Genomic DNA, 13,853 nt, shown 5'->3' with positions numbered 1-13,853 from the left:
CCTGATCCCTTCGACACCTCATGTTCAAACAGGCTGGTGTGCTTCTTCCATGTGGGCTTTGTTGCCCCTCAACTAGATGGATGCTTGTTTATTTCAAGCCTTAAAGACCCCAGACGCTATATCTTTTGATAGCCAGGCACCATCATCTTTCTTCACCACATTTGCTTACGCACCTGTTTTGTCTTCCGCAATCATGTCCAGAAGGTGAGCCTCACAGAATGCCAGATTGTTAGAACAAAGTGTTCTTGTGTTAAGAGAGTACTTGAGTTGAGGCCCAATATCGATCTGCAACTTTAATTCTTAACATATAGATATGAGTACATAGTTCTATTCCCCTCTCATTATATATAATTACATATGTGCATGCCTGTATTTAGGCCTCTATACATGTCCTTTGCCTGCTGGTTCTTTCCTCTGTTTCCTTTTACTTTCCTCTTGTTCCACCACCATGTTCAGCCTTCATTCGGGTTTAGTAATTCCTCTCTGCTACATTGCCCCTGATTAAGGAAGCCCCGTTGGGCATCCCACAACCTTCCTTCCTTCCACTGATTTTAGTTCATGTGTTGTTCCTTTGTCCCTGGGTTGGTTCCCCCACCCCTTCGTTTCTCTCATCTCACCTTCTGCCGAATCCCCCCAAAGCATGGTCCCCGTTCTTTCATCTCAGAATTATTTATCCTGCCTATCTTATCTAGATAGACATGCAGATACATTAATAAGTGCAAAAACCAAGGAAGGCCAAATAAAACAACAAAAGAAGTCATTACCAACAAAACAATAACAACGAAAAATCAAAATAACAATAACAAAAAGAAATCCACTGACAAAAATGGAAAAGCCTATAAATAGTTCAAAGTTTGTTAGTTGGCCTTTACAAGTGTTTTCCAGTCGAGTCTGATGGGGTGACACAATCTGTCTCACAAGTCTATTTTTGGTATTTCCCAGGGGTTTCATCACTGTTCCCCCTGTTGCTCTGCTGCATGACCTCAGTGCCTCACCCCAGCATGATGGGGCCAGATTGTGCACTATTCCCACCCTGTGTCTCCAGTGTTGTTCCCCGCAGCATCATAGTTCAGTGAGGGATGCCATGTCCCATTGTGGGACCAGCCCTACGGTCCTCCCCGTGCATTGTCTACTCCGAGCAGGAACATCGTCCTTGGGGCTTGGTGGGCCAGGATGTCCTCTCCTCCCTCTCCATCCTTTTGCATTTCTCTGTGTGCTCTAATGCGACTTGCCCCTCTCCCTAAGCTGTAGCTCCAGTGCTGTCCTCTGAAATGCATTCTTCTGAGTGGGGGGTGGTGTCCACATAGTCAGGATTGGGGCCAGTCCCACAGACCTCTCTATTGGTTCCCTGGTACATGCCGGTATGTTGAATTCACATCTTGGCACATCGGTTTGAAGCCTGGTCTCACTCTCCTTCTCTTGTGGAGATACAAATAATGCCCTCCCCTTGGGTGGATTAGTGCCCTGCTCCCTCATCCCCACCCATGTCGTTTTTTCCCTCTTTCTTTCCCCCTCTTATTTCGTTGGCTGCCATATGTATCCTTGGATTGGGTTTGGCCATAGTTGCTGGACCTCACCCCAGGGATCTCAAGTACAATTGTTATACTTCAGTCATATGATTTACAGAACTAGTCCAAAGAATATTGCTTTTGACTTCTTTAAAAAAACTTAAAAGGAGGTAGCAGTGACACAAACAACACAAGGAATCACATCTAATTAGGTAAATTCTATTGGATGCCTTTAATTGATATATTCCCAGTAACATTCAGGTTTTTTTTTTTTTCATGAAGACCTTTCAGGATATTTAAGCTATGGGATCTTAGTTTATTGTTAGGTGCCCTTGGGTTGATTCTGATTCATAATGGCCCTAAGTCCAACAGAATGAAACATGCCTGGTCCTATGTCATTTTCACAATTGTTATGCTTGAGCCCATTGCTGTAGCCACTGTGCCATTTCATCCCATTGAGGGTCATCCTCTTTTTTTATTGACACTGTATATAACCAGGTATGATGTCCTCCCCTAGGAACTGGTCTCTTCTGATAACATGTCCAAAGTACTTGAGATGAACTCTCATCATCCTTGCTTCTAAGGAGCTGCCTGAGCTATATTTTTTTCAAGACAGATGTCTTTCTTCTGCTGGAAGTCCATGCCCTTTAATTAATCTTTGGCAGTACCATAATTCAAATGGATCAATTCTTTTGTGGTCTTTGTTATTCATTTTCCTGGTTTCACGTGCATCTGAGGTGTTTGGATATACTATGGCTTGGATCAGGCACACCTTAGTACTCGAAGGGGTATCTTTTCACTTTAACACTTCACAGATGTCTTATACAGCAGAATTAAGAAGTTCAATATGTTGTTTGATTTTTTAACTTTTTATTAATTAGGTGAGAATTTACATTTCAGCTCATTGGGGATTTTTTTTTGCAATTGACAACTTAAACAACTAAACCAATCTCCCACTTGCTTTTAGCTTCATTCCTCTTGTTTTTTCCCCTCTAGCTCCCTCTTGTGTGATATTCTCTTCCCCTTCACCCAAGTGAGCACCTTGCCATCCTGCAGTCTATTATGTCTCCTTCTCTCCTTTCCTTTCCCATACCCCTGGTAGCTATCAATGTCTGATACTTTGGTATGAAAACCTTTACATTAGTTTTTTTTTTTATAATCATGATCTCATACAATGTTTGTCCTTTTGTGACTGAGTAACTTCATTAAGCATAATTTCCTCTGACTCCGTCCATGTCATGACGTTTTTCAGCTTCATCATTATTTTATAACTGTGTGGAGTATTCCATTGTGCGTATATATATTGTTGAAGAAGAGATATATGGTTCTATGAGGGCTGGTTGTTGATCCAAGTGAGAAAAAATCCTTGACAACTTCAATGTTTCCTCTATTTATCATGTTGATGTCTATTGTTCCGATTTAAAGATTTTTCTTTTTTGCATCAAGTTGCAATCCATATATGTAATCCTATATTCTTTTCTTCATGTGCAAGTATTTCTAGTTCTCTTAGTTTTCAGCAAACAAGATTTTGTCGTGCATATTTTAGGTTGTTAATGAGCCTTCTTCTTATTCCAATGTCTCATTTTTCTTCAGGGAGTGCAACTTCTCAGACTTCTTGCTCAGCATACAGATAGATTAACTATGGTGGAATGATACAACTTGATGCACACCTTTCTTGCTCTTAAACTTTGTGCAATATAGCACTGTTGAAGCATATAACTATCCTCCAGTTCTTTTTTACCTCCCTCCAGTTCTTTAATAATCCCCCCCCTACTATTATGGTTTTAGTTTTACTTCAGTAATCCTTTTAGACTTGTGTACGTTCATTTGTATAATTAAGATCTTTTGATGCATGAAATCCAAGATATATAAATCCTTTAGAAATAGTTACTGTACAGGAGTCATGGTTCCCTGGGGGTGCAGAAAGAGAGGAGGAAAGATGGGGTGGGGAACTGAAAGCAACCATTACTTTATAACCCCACTTGTGGGAAAGGAATAACAGAATGGTTGGCAAACAGATACATTGGATGGTGTAAGATAAGGCAAAAGAAAAGAGGAAAAATAACATTTAATATAATTACAGTGGTTCTAGGAGGTAGGGTGTGGGAGGGCAGGGATAAAGGGGAGCTGATATCAAAGAGTGTAAGAAGAAATAAGATGTTTGGAAAATGATGGTGGAAGAAATTGTACAATCATACTTGATCTAATTGAACTATGGATGGTTATAATATCTGTAAGAGCTCCCATTTTTTTAAGAGTGAAACATGCAAGAGAAAAGCAAACAAGCTATGCAATATCCTCTTGATCTGTTCAAATGAGCTTAAAATTAATTATATGTTACCCATGGTTTGCATAGTCAATAAAATTTTAAAAGGTCCACAAAAACCAACTGATGACTTTGAGGGTATCCCACCTGAATATAGAGACTATCTCAAGAACAGATTTGATACTTTGAATACTAAAGATTGAAGAATAGATGAGCTGTGATAAGACATTAAGAATACCACAAAACAAAAGGTCATTAAAAACAAGAAAGAAAAGATCAAAGTGAATGTCATAAGGGACTCTGAAGTGTTCTCTTGAACTTATTAGAATAACTAAAGTGAATGGGAGAAATGATAAAGTAAAACAGCTGCACAGAAAATGTTAAAAGGCAGCTTGATAAGATAAAGTAAAGCATTATAATGAAAGGGGCAACGACCTGGACTTATAGAACCAAAATGGAAAAGCATGCTCAGCATACCTTAAGATGAAACAAATCAATAAAAAATGAAAGCTACTTATTATAATATTGCAAGACTCAATGGGCATAATATTGGAGCTACAGACAGCACCAGAAGCAGATGAAAGATATTCATAGAGTCACAAAAAGAATTGGTTGTCATTCAACCATTTTAAGATGTAAAATACAATCAAGAACCAATGGTATTAAAGGATGAAGTTCAAGTTTCACTGAGCACTGCAAAAGAAGTCTCCAGGAAATGATGGAATGTCAAGTTTAATGTTTCAAAAAACTAGTGCAACCCTAGAAGCACTCACTAATATATGCCATACATTTTGGAAGACAGCTTATGAATGTCTCTGCATGTCTATCTAGATAAGATAGGCAGGATAAACAATTCAGAGAAGAAAACAGCAGAGCCGATGGTTGCATGGGGATAAGGGAAAAGGGCGGTGGGAGAAAGGAAGGGAGTGCGGGAAACCAATCCAGGGACAAGGGAACAACAAGTGAACTAAAATCAATGGAGAGAAGGGAGTATGATTCCTAGTGGCACTTAATCAAGAGCAGTGTAGCAGTGAGGAATTACTAAACCTGAATGAAGGCTGAACATGATGGTGGGAAAAGAGGAAAGTAAAAGGAAATAGAGGAAAGAGCCAGGAGGCAAAGGGCATTTATAGAGGCCTAAATACCAGCATGTACATATGTAAATATATTTAAATATAACGAGAGGGGAATAAATCAATGTACTTTTATGTTAAGAATTATAGTTCCAGATGGACATTGGGCTTCGACTCAAGTACTCCCTCAACACAAGAACATACTTGGTTCTAATAATCCGGCATTCTTTGATGCTCACCTTCCCGACGTGATAGCTGAATACAAAATGGATGCATAAGCAAATGTGGTGAAGAAAGTTGATAGTGCCTGGCTATCAAAAGATATAGCATCTAGGGTCTTAAAGGCTTGAGGATAAACAAGTAGCCATCCAGTTGAGAAGTAACGAAGCCCACATGGAAGAAACACTCCAGCCTGTGTGATCATGAGGTGTCCATGGGATTAGGTATCAGGCATCTAACACCCAGAACAAAATTATGTCATTTGGGGGTGGGAGTGTAGGGGCGTGATGTGGAGACCCAAAGCCCATCTGTAAACGATTGGACATCCCCTCACAGATGGGTCACAAGGAAGCGATGAGCCAGTCAGACTGAAGTATAGCACTGATGAAACACACAACTTCCCTCTAGTTCTTTAATGCTTCCTTCCACCCACGATCATAACTTCTATTCTACCTTAGAAATTGGATTAGACCAAAACATGCACACTGTTACAGATAAGAGCCCCTGACTCAGGGAATCCAGTTTTGATAAACCCCTTAGGGTCAAAGGGAGAATCAATCACACGGATCAACATATAACCCCCTCCTGGGGAGATGAACAACAGAAAAGTGGATGAAGGGTGACAGAGGATGATGCAAGATATGAAAATAATAATCTATAACTTATCAAGGGTTCATGAGGAACAGTGGGCAGGGGAGGGAGGGAGGGAGACAAATGACGAGCTGATATGGACTCAAGAAGAAAGAAAATGCTTTGAAAATGATGATGGCAGCTTATGTACAAATGTACGTGACACAATGGATGAATGTATGGATTGTAATAAGAGATGTAAGAGCCACCAGTAGAAGTATTTCTTTTTTTTAAAAAAAGAATTAATGTGCGATACTAAACTCCACCAGGATGTTTCAGTGAACAAACATGAGTTGAGCATCAGTTCTCTGTTAGGACAGCCACTGGTAGAAAGGGGCAGGGACCACAGTTATGAAACTATCTCACTTTGCTTTGGGCTTATCAATTCAGTTAAATGCATAATTAATCATTTCCCACATGAGTTCTACTCCAAACTTCCATCTAGTTGATTCTGACTGATAGCAACCCTATAGGACAGAGTAGAACTGTCGCGTAGGGTTTCTGAGACTGCAAATCTTTATGAAAGCAGAAAGATACGCTCTTTCATTTTCAGAACAGCTAGTGGGTTTGAACTGCCTAATAACATGAAATGAATAGCATGACAAAATCATAAATAAGATTATATTAAGATATAAAAGTTCTTGTTAGTTAATTTGGCAATAATACAGAGTAAGGGAGTGTCCTGAACAAGAAAACGTCAATTATTTATTCTTCAACAACTATTTATTAATTATAGCATAGTACAAGTGACATACAAAATCCATAAGCAAGCTGAAGAAAGGAGTATTTTAAAGATTAGAAAGCTTTCTAAATGTTAAGATACATTCATTAAACTCAAGATATAAGCCCAGCTTGAGATCAAATTACATTAAACCATTTGTACAATTCTTATTTGGTGGATTCATTACATTGATTGATTAAATGGAATAGAGTGAATATCAAGTTTCATTTTTTAATTTACCTGGCCTACTTAGCAAAATATCCTATCATGTATCCATGGACAAGGTAGGATCCACCTATCCATGTGTGGATTGATAATGTCTATGTTTTAATTAATACATTCCTTCTTAGTGTGTGATTAATGTGCTAGGGAGTTATACCAAAAATTATTCAGCTTACTTATTCAACAACCTACAGTGCCAGAGAAAATAATAAAACTGGAGAAAGAAGGTTTTTGGGGATTTACCTGTGGTGCTGGGACTAGTTCACTGCTGCAGGAGTGGTTAATGGAGGCTTTCCTCTGCCACATGACTTTCAAAGGATTTATAGTAATATCCTGTAGAAGTACAGGGTCATATGCAAGCTTATTTTTAATGTTTTAAATCATACATAAAATGCTTATTTATTGTTTGACATATTACTGCTTAAAAACACAAAAATGCAGTCTCTTTTAAAACAATTAGAGAAATTTTGGGTAAGAAAGATCTGATTTCTTATTAACATATATAAATGGAAATGTATGCATATGTAAGTTGGAAAAAAAATGTTGCTAGGGTTCTACTTCCACATACATCAATTTGTGTGAACTAGTTTGTATTCCAAGCAGTATGCATTTAAGCATGTTTCTGTTGTCAATGAATGGCTGAACACAAGGCTCCTCTTGTTCTTGTCCTTAGGGTGCCTGCCCAAAATAAAAATAATATGAAGTCCAACCCAAGTGATCTGGTTAGCCAGATAAATTCAAGGTCTAGATAAGCTGAGAAGCTTATGGTGTCTGTTCTTTCAGAGGATAGAATTCTGAAGGGGTAATCTTGATCAGTTTTCTTTGAGAACACAGCACGACCATAGGGGCTTCTTAGGAAAAAATTTGAAAATGGCAGTGATGAGAAATAGGCCAGGAAAATTGCGCTGAGGAGTTGTTGTTTTTTTCATCATGACTATGTACCAGCTCTGTCTTCAAGGGCACCAATGGCTGTCCTAGAAAGATTTCTTTAGGAGAACTTGCCTCATCTACCCTACAATTCAGATCTCACGCCTTTAGATTGCTTTTTGTTCCCAAAGCTCAAAGAACATTGAAAAAGAAGATGATTCGATTCCCTGAGGATGGCAAAACTGCTATCTGTAATGTAAATGAGGTAAATCAAAGTGCAGAATTCTTCAGGGGAGGGTTAGAGACATTGAAACATCACCTTCAGAAGTGAATGGACCTAGATGGAGGGCATGTCAGAACAATAGCTTCACATTGGTTTTTTTTGTTCAATAAAAGTTACTCTGACTTTGTAGCAGTACTTTTTTATTTACTCTCATACTCATGTATGCATATTATGTATATGAATTTTATACACATAGAGTACTTTTGCATTCAGGTTTTATGGCTGTATTTATATATGCATACACTATTTTAAATACAAGATATGTATTATTGTATATATATAAAGAGAGAAGATAGTAATAGAAAAAAGAAAGACCATATTTGGCTTTATATTAAACTTTTATTAAGCTTTATATTAAACTTCAGCCAGAGTGGTATATTCTTTAGTAAATTAGCATGATCTTGTATAGCAATACAGATTTAAAGCATTATGTTCTTACTGCTAACTATGAAATATTTTAACCTCTAAATTGTCACTGTATTTTAGCTAGATTTTGGAAGGGTAGAGTTGTCCTGTGAAGACTGTTTGTAAAACCAGGAATTGTTTGTTCGGAAGCAAAATCTGAATAGAAGCAAACAATTTGTGAGTTATTTTGTCTTGATGAAAAAGAAACAATCTCCGTTTGGATGTCCTTTGTCCTGATTGTGTCCTGAAGTCCATTGCCTTCTGTCCCATTTTCTTCTGAATCTATATATCTTGAAGTCAACAACAACAACAACAACAACAACAAGCACCACAAAGCCACAACCCCAAACTCAACAAAATGAAGTGTATCACTGTCTCCTCCAGGAGTTTGTACCTGCAGGTTAAGTTGCTAGCAGAGAAAGGAAGCCTGGACATTAGTGCATGGACTAAGCATCAGCAGGATCCTCAAACTGGAATCCATGGAAAAATTTAAAGACTCCTTTGACCACTACATCCCACCAATTGTCTCCATGAACAAACATCATCTTCAAAAGTGGCTAAATAGACCTGCAACAAGTAGAAAATAAGAGGCCCAGATAATTAATGACAGCATTGTCCTTATTTCTGTTGTCAGATAATATTTTATGAACCAAAACAAGGGGTGTGGTTTGATTAAAAAGAAATATTCAAATATTAAAAATAATTTCGTTTTCTTTTTTAAATTAATTTATTATTTTATGGGTCATTGGTTTTATTTTTTGTTGTCATTGCTGGGTTATCTTTTGTCACTTTGTCTTGCTGTGCCTTGTTTTTTGCTGCATATTATTATCTCTGCAGATCTATCTATATAAGATAGGCTGGATGAACAGTCTGAAGAGAAAACAATGGGATCAATGGTTCTGGGGGGACATGGGAGAGGGGGAGGCAGGGTAAGGAGGTGATGTTGACCAACCCAGGAACAAGGGAGCAACAAGTGATCCAAAATTAGTGACAAGGAGGGTGTGAGAGGCCTGGTAGTGATTAAGCAAGGGCAATGTAATCAAGAGAAATTACTGAAACCCAAATGAAGGCTGAGCATGATAGTGGGACAAGAGGAAAGTAATAAGAAATATAGGAAATAATTAGGAGACAAGGGTTTTTTATAGAAGTCTAAATACAGGCATGTACATATGTAAATATATTGATATAGGATGGTGGGGAAATAGATGTACGTGCATATATTTATAGGTTTAGTATTAAGGTAGCAGATGGACATTGGACCTCCACTCAAGTACTTACTTACTCAATACAAGAACACGTTGTTCTATTAAATTGGCATTCCATGATGCACGCCTTCCCGACACAATCGCTGAAGACAAATGTGGTGAAGAAAGCTGATGGTGCCCGGCTATCAAAAGATATAGCGTCTGGGGTCTTAACGGCTTGAAGATAAACAAGCTGCCATCTAGCTCAGAATCAACAAAGCCCACATGGAAGAAGCACACCAGCCTGTGTGACCACAAGGTGTTGAAGGGATCAGGTTTCAGTCATCAAAGAACAAAAAAACATATCATTGTAAATGAGGGTGAGTGCAGAGTGGAGACCCAAAGCCCATCTGTAGCAATTGGAAACCCCCTTACTGAAGGGTTGCAGGGAGGAGAGGAGCCAGTCAGGGTGCAGGGTAGCAACGATGAAACATATAACTTTCCTCTAATTCTTAAATGCTTCCTTCCTCCCTCCACTATCATGATCCTAATTCTACCTTACAAATCTGGCTAGACCAGAGGATGTACATTGGTTAAGATAGGAACTGGAAACACAGGAAATACAGGACACATGACCCCTTCAGGACCAGTGGTGAGTGGTGATATCTAGGGGGTGGAGGGAAGTTGGGGTAGAAAGGGGAACCAATTACAAGGATCTACATATAACCTCCTCCCTGGGGGATGGACAACAGAAAAGTGGGTGAAGGGAGATGTCAGACAGTGTAAGATATGACAAAATAATAATAATTTATAAATAATCAAGGGTTCATGAGAGAGGGAGGATGGGGAGGGAGGGGGAAAATGAGGAGCTGATATTAAGGGCTCAAGTAGAAAGAATGATGATGGCAACAAATGTATAAATGTGCTTGACACAATGGATGTATGTATGGATTGTGATATAAATTGTAAGAGCCCCCAATAAAATGATTTTAAAAAAAGAGAGAAAATAATGATGACAACATATGTACAAATATGCTTGGTACAATTGATCTATGGATTGTTATAAGAGCTGTAAGATCCCCTAATAAAATGATTTTTTCATTAAAAAAAGGAAAGAAATATTCAGTATCTCCCCTGATCTAAAAATAGTAGACTAAGTCACCTGCGAAATACCTATTTGGGGAAAGCTTTACTAAATGGTAGTTTTCCAGAATGATGACTTGCCCCTTTGGTTTTTTAAAAAATAATAATTTATTTTATTGTAATTGAGGATATTCACTGTAAGACACATGAACGCAACACTTTTGATATCTACATTCAGTCTTACCATGCTTGCACACAGGATATGTTGTCACGAATGGCTACATGATTCATCTTTCTCTCACTGGTGAGACTGAACCACTGACCTTGTGGTTGGCAACCTAACGTGTAGCCCACTATTCCATGAGTCAGAATCAATGGCAGTCTGTTGTTTTTTTGGAGTATTCAAGTCAGGGAGAAAAGTCTATGGAATGTCATATGCTATCCAATAAATATTAGAAATCATGGAATAATTGGAAAATGGATGAGAAATATTGAGATGTTTCTCTTTAGTTTTTATGTGTAGATTTGGTAAATAAACAACGCCATAAAGATAAAAAAACACCTTTAAATGTGATGGAAATAACATCATTAAGGGAAGTGTCAACAATTGTCCATGAAATTATCATTGCAATTATTAGTACTTCTTGTGTGCTTACTTCCCTCCTGTAATTTTACGTACCTTGAGTGTAATACTGTACCTGTTTCATGAATGAGATAACCAATGAATAATGAAGTGAAATCCAAGTTCATGTAGTTTGTGGTGGCAAAGTTGGGACAGTGCCTCAGCCTGGGCTTTCTACTAATCTCTCAATTTCCTGAAAGAAAATTACTGCGTGACCTTGAGAAAATTATAGATTTTTTTTCTCAGTTCCAGTTTGCTCATCAGGAAATATTGCATAAGAAAGCCTATCTAACAGAACAATATTATTTTACACAATTTAATTTTAACTGATGCATGGAAATGGACAATATATGTATTTATTTTAATTATTGTAATATATGTATATATTTTAATTATTCCTCTTTTTTCTAGAATAATATTGTCTAGTAGAGAAGCTACAGACCAAATGTGGCTTTGTTGAAGAACTGATATATGGCTAGTGTGTTTGAGGACCTGCATTTTAGAGTTCCTTTCATTTTAATTTATATAAATTAAATATGTGTCTAGAATTCATTTAAGTGATGAGACTACTTTTAAGTTTGTTTGGAATACATTGTCTGTACAAATCTATGTTTTCACTCATGAAGTTCATAATATCTAAAAAACATCTCCAATATTCCCAAATGAAACTTTTTCATCCAAATTGGGATATATTATCTCTGAAGGGTAAAATACATCACAGAGTTCATGCACGCTCCTATATACATGTCCTGTGGTAAGTCATGTTGTCAGTTGAACATTAAGTATATTAGAAAGAACATAAACTCAGCATCACTACATGTGGCCCCAATCTTGCCTTTTTTTTACTTCATCTTGCAGAAGTTTGGGGTAATACCACATACTCTTTCATGCTCAATTTATGAAATGAAGGCAAAGATGACAATGAAAATAATACATGTCACACAAATGACTGAAGGGATTATTACACTTGTGTAAGTGTTATTCCCAGAAGTGTAGGTTAAAATATGGTCTCAAAGAGTAATGTGGCAACTTTGTTCATGGAAGGGAGTCCAAAAGTTTATGTTATGTCACATTGTGAATGTATATATATATATATGTATCCTGTTTGTTGAGACTACATTGTTGTTGTTTGTTGATGTTAGATGCAGTCTAGTAGGTTCCAACCCATAGAGACCCAATGTAATAACAAAATCAAACACTGCCTAGTACTGCACCATCCTCACAGTTGTTGTTATGTTAGAGCCATATGTTATTACATTTCAGCCACTGTGACAAGCCCTCTCATGGAAGGTTTTCCCCTTTTTTGCTGACCCTCTACTTTACCAAGCATGATGTTCTTTTCTAGTACTGGTTCTGCTATGATTGACCCTATAAGGCGTAGTGAAACTGCCTCTAAGGGTATAAACCTTTGCTGGAGCAGATAGCTCATCTTTAACCTGAGGAGAAGCTGGTGGATTTGAACCACAGAGCTTCTGGTTCAAGCATAATGCTCAACTGACTGTGATATATATTGTGTGGTATAATTTTGTCTCAAAGAAGTGTGGTAAGATAGATGGAATGAGGCATAGGGAAAAATAACATTCACTTGAATTGAGTATTATACAATCAGGAACACCATACCTGATAGTATGCAACCACGAGTAAATATGCTTAAATTATTATTATTATTATTATTGTATAAGGAACCTAAATAGATAAATGTTTCATTCAATCCCAGCTCTAGGCTGCTCTCAACACAGCAATATGTTGCCAAATAACTTGCTTCTGTTAAATGCAGTTAAGCAAGTCCCTACCACCATGCCAGCAAACCTTACACTGAGCCTCCCAGTAAAACTCAGAGACAGAAAATGCCCCATGGGTTATGAAAGAGCTGAAAATGTAAAAATGAAAGATTTTCAATTCTTATCGACAAGACAAGCTTTAATAGATTTCAGGTAAAACCAGAAATTCTCTTAAATGTAATATCATGATGAAATCCTTTGTTGTGTTTTGTATTCATGTACTTGTGGTGCGAGGGTTAAACACTTGGCCTTGCATTGAAAGCCTGGTAATTCGAAGCCACCCAGCAGCCTTATAGGAGAAAGCGGCAATTTGCTCTTATTAAGGAGACAGCTGGGAAAACTCCATGGGGCAGTTCTGCTCTGACAAGTGTTGTTGCTATGAGTCGAAAATCAAGTTGATGGTGAAGAAAAACAAAAACAGCATTCTGTCGCTTGATCATATCTAGATTGCACAAAGGCTGATTTCTACAAATTGCAAATGTCTCAAAGATTCATCAAAGCTTTCACCACATTTTCTCTTTGTTGACCTATCTAAACCTAAAAGTGTTCTTTCTACGTGAGATGGTGTGAGGGTCAGTATTAGGACTTGCAAGTCAATAGTGGGAAAGCGAAAGCACACTAAGATGAACTGATTGGTCTACACAGGTTGCTTCGTAATGCTAGTAGGAGAATTAAGACATTCTTCACCCTAATTCCAAGGTTGTGGCTGGCCCGGTCCTGCTCCATTCTCACAATTGCTACATTTGAGCCCATCGTTGCAGACAGTGTGTCAAGCCATCTCCTTGAGGACCTTTCTTTTTTTTGCTGCCCTTCTGCTTTACCAAGCATGGTGCCTTTTTCTAGGGACTGGTCTTTGCTGATAACATGCCCAAAGTATCTGAGCTGAAGTCTTGTCATCCTTGCTTTGAAGGAGCATTCTGGTTGTACTTCCTTCCAGACAGATTTGTTCATGGTTCTGGCCATTCAGGGTACTTTCTTTCTTTTTTTTT

At 37.9% G+C, this 13,853-nt stretch overlaps 1 protein-coding gene across 4 annotated transcripts in view; it reads left to right on the top strand.

Moving 5' to 3' along the window:
* The window catches only part of DMD (dystrophin), a 2,430,848-nt gene that overhangs the window by 699,067 nt on the left and 1,717,928 nt on the right, over positions 1–13,853 (top strand). The gene's annotated exons all lie outside the window — the stretch shown is intronic.

Source organism: Echinops telfairi, unplaced genomic scaffold (genome assembly GCF_000313985.2).
Source record: "Echinops telfairi isolate 266 unplaced genomic scaffold, ASM31398v2 ScPeMD7_7436;HRSCAF=8474, whole genome shotgun sequence".
Classification (NCBI taxonomy): domain Eukaryota; kingdom Metazoa; phylum Chordata; class Mammalia; order Afrosoricida; family Tenrecidae; genus Echinops; species Echinops telfairi.
This window is presented reverse-complemented; position numbering and strand designations above follow the sequence as displayed.